The sequence below is a fragment of the Triturus cristatus genome, chromosome 5_2 (assembly GCF_964204655.1).
Source record: "Triturus cristatus chromosome 5_2, aTriCri1.1, whole genome shotgun sequence".
Classification (NCBI taxonomy): domain Eukaryota; kingdom Metazoa; phylum Chordata; class Amphibia; order Caudata; family Salamandridae; genus Triturus; species Triturus cristatus.
Window position 1 is genome coordinate 1,033,970,779 of NC_140588.1, and position 5,150 is coordinate 1,033,975,928.

Below are 5,150 nucleotides of genomic sequence, written 5' to 3' on the forward strand. Positions count from 1 at the left end.
ACGTATGTCAATGTGAAGCTGCCACTGACTCTTTGCTCCATTACATGTAGGTGACAGCGCATACGCCTTGCGTAATTACCTAATGACGCCTTACCTCAATCCCACAACTGCCAATCAACAGAGGTACAATGCAGCACATATTTCGACAAGGAACATCATAGAGCGCACATTTGGGCTGTTGAAGAGCCGATTCAGATGTCTACATAAGACCGGTGGAGCACTGAAGTACAACCCTGAACAATGCTGCAAGATAGTAGCGGCATGTGCCATGCTGCACAACATAGCGACAAGGGGAGGAATGGACATCGAGGTGTCTGACAGCGATTCGGAGGATGGGAACCAGCAAGTGCCACAACACCATGCAGCACAAGGGGCAGGCGCAGCAGAAGGGCGTAGGAGAAGATTTGACATCACACAAAATTATTTCTGAGGTGAGTAATGATGACACAGAAACTGACTATTGCTATCAAAGTATTCTTTAATTAAATAAAATTGCCATGAGTGTTCAAGCACACTTGTAATCTGACCAGTGCAATGGACATAAGTGGTTTGCAAATGTCAATTCACTTGTCAGTCTGTGAAAAGTCAAATCCAAATAAATGGTTACGTCACCATAGTGGAATGCACTTGTACATGCCAGTCTAGCGCTTTTTCCCACGAACACCCAGACGCCTGTCAGACCCAGCATTGTCATCCGTTATGTTGGAAGCGGCGGGGGTACTGCTGCGTGTGTTGCGTCTTCCTGCAGTGCGGACTGGAACTGCCACACTACTTAGGCTTGAGCCACCCTCACTACCCTCTTCGGGCGTCGAATTGTTGGCCGCAATTGTGGAAGCATTTAGCAAATCAACTGCATTGGTGACCTGGTCCAGTGCTTTAGCCACATCGCCGCTCCAATGGCACATTTCAGTTTGCATGGTCACAGACCTACGCGCCAGCAGTGCAGTTGTCGTGGCCAATCTATTGTTTGATTTAGCAAACATTTTCAATTGCAGCATTAGTTGACGATGCTGTCTCTTCTGGGATACATTTCCCTCATGCATCACCTTGCTCAGTTGCTGCACACTTTCTGACAGTACTGCTATGTTGCTAGCCATCTTGCCAACTTGCAATTGTACTAATCGTGTGTTTTTTGTCTGCAGGCGCTGCATACGGAGCATCTGTCCCTCAAGACCACCCCAGACATCACTTGGTTGCTCCTCCTGCTGTGTCCTGAGTGCTCTTCCTCTCCTACGCCGGGCTCTGTGATTAGTTCTGGGGACCTGTGGTTGTGTTTTTGTGATGGAAGTTGTCTGGCCATGGCTGCCACCTGGTGTTGCATCAGCCTCATCATCTTCACACTCCATGGTGACTAGGGATGGAACAGTAGCCCTGCGTGACTTTGTTGGACGTGAGGGATTTATTTGCACCACAGGTGTGTCCATCTGTTCACCTGCGCTGGTGTCCTGCATGTCTGGGGAATCGCTATCCACATCTTCTACACGTTGCGCATCTGTGAGGTGAAACAGTGCAACACTGTATTATTTCATGTCTGTGATATTAATTGCACAGTAATAAATATCTGCCTTTGTAAATGATTTTATACTCTATTAAGCTTTTTTGGGTTGTTACTCTGAGATTTGACATTTTAACTGCTTGACCTGACTACATCTCCCATAATGCCCCTCACCTACTGAACGCATTGTGTACTGGATGTTCAGGGTCTGCACTTGGGCTGTACTGTGGTCGAGTTCTACCTTTACATTTTGTAACACTAAGAAAACATACATTCATCTTACCTTCAGATGTGTTTGCTGCTCCGGACGTGTCCAGCTGGGTCACACCAACAACAGCTTCTGGCTGGATGGTGGATTCAATCAAGTCCTCCATGGGAGTGTTCCCAGTGTCTGTTGGTGTTCCCCCTCCTGTCTTCTTTGCCTCCTTCAGGCGGTCAGCTATGCGCACCTTAGCCCGACTGCGCAAGTCGTACCATCGTTTTTTGAGTTCTTCAATGGTGCGGTGTGTCACCCCAATGGCATTGACCCTGTTTTGGATCCGGAGCCAGATTTTCCTTTTCTCCTGCTCTGCCACTTTCAATGATGCCTTTCCAAACAGCTTGTCATGGCTGTGAACTACTCCCTCAATGAGGGTGTCAATTTCTTTTTCTGCAAATTTAATTTTGCGTTTCCTGCCTGTTTGGCTCTCCTCTGCTGTTTGTGAGGCTTCCATTTGATATCACAAGTTTCTCTTCTGTCTCTGTCACACTCCTGTTCTGCTCCCAGAGCCAGCTCCCTCCTCTCCCTGACACTGTGCACTGGAAATGAGGCTGGTGCTGCTCACTTCCTGGTTGTGATGTCATCAGGATGCATCAAAAAGCGACTTCGGTATTAGCGATTTCGCTAATTGCGAAATCGCTAATAGCGAGTTCGCAAATGCCGAAATCGCAATTTATTTAGCGATTTTTAGCGATTCGCAATATTCTCGCAATGTTTTTGTTGCATCGTGTTTTGCGAGTCTTTATTTGCGAATCCTTAAAATTCGCAAATAAGGACTCGCAAACTCTCTTTTTGATGCATGTGCCTGATAGAGTCTTCTTAACCTATTGTATTCTTTTACACAATTTACATCTGCACTAACTTTTTCCTCATCAAAATCAGTCAAATGTAATCCAGATAATGTTCTTACTCGAGACAATGCAACATATGTCATACCCTCTTTAAACACAGAAGCTCAAATGCTTACCAAAGCACTGTCAACACTTAAACCTTGAGATTTATGAATGGTCACTGGATATGCTAAACAAACAGGAAACTGATTTCTACGAACATATAAATCTTTTACAAGCAAGAAACAAACACAACAACGTCCAATCTGTTTCACCTCTTCAATCTGATCAAATTTAATTTTCAAAAATTCAATTCCATCTTTATTTGGATAACTAACAAAGTCAACAACTTCCCCCATTGCTCCATTTACTAAACCTTTCTCAACATATAAATTACGCCATAATATTACCCGACAGTTTACAGATACATACAAGGTCTTTACCAAACCAGCAGTCTTAGATATTGATTTTTACAAATAGTCTAATTTTAACTGTAATTTATCTGACAGAACAATAGTTACTCCTTCATGTTCTATTTTATCAGTAGCTACCATTTTCATTATCGGTTGTTTCTCCAGTTTCAACAGTTCTTCATTGAATGTAGAGCATTCTTTCAGTGTTGGCATTGAAGTACTGGGTATTTTAGACCCAGCGGTGCAGGGGCACACACCCTATGACTTCTGGGTTCACCCTGTTCCAGACCTACAGAAACACAGAGTCTTCTGGGTGAAGTCAAAGATTCATTTATTGGCTGCAGACCAATTACAGGTATCCTAGAAGTACAACAGCGTGTATGTTCTCAGGAGACTGCTGAAAATCATAGGAATGGACTTCACCTTAAATACCCTTTTTCTTGCCTCAAGCATACATTCCTAGGTTTATGATATGGCCATTACAAGTATACATTACAAACGAAAAAGCAGAGTCATGATGACCATCCCACATTCCAGTTCGGCCAGCCCACAATGATTTACACAGTAAGGTTCAGATCCCACATCGGATGTCAATAGACCCCCCAATAAACATGAGCATCTCCTGTTTTGGGAAACAAGTCATAAAGCAGGAACAAGCAGGTGTGAAAGAGATTAGCCGGAGGATTGTGTAGAATGAAAGGGTTTTATGATGGGTCAAGCCCTGATGCTAATCACAGGTGGACGGAGGAAGGGGAGCTCGTGAGACCAGTTTGACCTGGGGCAGCAGAGCCAGCTGCCCAGGTCACAGAGAAGTCAGAGGAGAAGCCCATGTACTGTGAGGCCCGTATTTACTCCATTATAGCCTATGTGAGGGCAATGACAAGATGGCCACTGCTTCCAAAATGGAACCCGCGTAGTGAAGCAGAATAACGTGTACACAGTGCATTCATAGCTAGAACGGTATATAAAGCACTCGTACATGCCGCATTTACCATTTGCGGTTTGCTAATACCAAGATAGACAGGGGTAGGGCCCTGTTCCCTACGCGGTAACAAAGATTAAAGTACGACAGACCCTCCTTTTGCCCTTACATAGGCAATCACTATACTCATCTTAATCCGAGTCTAGGTCAATGTTCACGAAGTCATGGAGATGTTGCTGTAGCATCATCCTATTACTTAGCTCGTCCCTCGATACAGGTTTCCTTATACATAAGGTAGCACAGAGACCACATATCGCAGGAGCACACTGTATGCACAGACAGAACAGGAAAAGAATGGCTAAGATCATTCCAATGACCATCAGAACTTTCCAACCCCAGGCGGATATCAATTCCCAGAACCACCCCACCAGTGACCAGTCTCCCTTATCCACGTGTATGGATTCAGATATTTTATGGAGTTTGGAGATGGCTTGATACACTGTTGGAGCATTATCTGGTATGAAAATGCAGCAACTGGATTGGATGACCTTGCATACCCCACCGCGGTCTGCAAGAATAACGTCTAGAACCATGCGGTTCTGCAAAGTCATAAGGCGATCCGCTTGGAGCTCAGCTGTCAGATTACCAAGGGCACCAGCCGTTACATTGACAGTGGATTCAACCACACGAGTCAGCTGTCTCAGGTTCCTACTATTGACCATAGGTCCCCAAAACGGCAGGAAACCCAAGAAGAAGTCTCCCGCTTCCTGACCCGCAGTGTCCTCCTTACTAATCACGCCTCTCACAACTCTGGTCTTGTGATAGTCGGAGGCGGCAGTAAATGTTGGCGGTAGCAAGTTCGCAATATAACATGTGCCCGAGAAATCAGGGGGCAACCATGTATATGCTCGATCATTACAGATGAAATATGTGCCCTTGGCAGCCAAAAACGCAGGGGAAAACTGTGACGGGAAAGTGTACGTTTCAGTACAGTCACTTCTTCCCAGTTGAGCTCTAGGATTCTGACCATTACCTTGTAAGCAGAACCGACCTATGTGGGGTACGACCCAGATTGGAGATGAGATTTTTCGCTGTCTTTCACCCAGACTAATACTATACCCCGTCGCGTTCCATCCTACATAAGGTCTCAACTCTTCTTTGGGAATTGATTGAGTATGCATCAATATCCCTACTCATATCGGCAACTCCTTTCATCAAAGCCTTATTATTG

The 5,150-nt window shown here is 45.1% G+C and overlaps 1 long non-coding RNA gene across 1 annotated transcript; it reads left to right on the forward strand.

The window, feature by feature from the left end:
* The first annotated feature begins 203 nt into the window (after nucleotides 1-203).
* On the forward strand, nucleotides 204-1,577 carry LOC146829629 (uncharacterized). Its single transcript, XR_014962026.1, has 2 exons — nucleotides 204-431; nucleotides 1,143-1,577. It is a non-coding gene; the product is annotated as an uncharacterized LOC146829629 (long non-coding RNA).
* The last annotated feature ends 3,573 nt before the right edge of the window (nucleotides 1,578-5,150 follow it).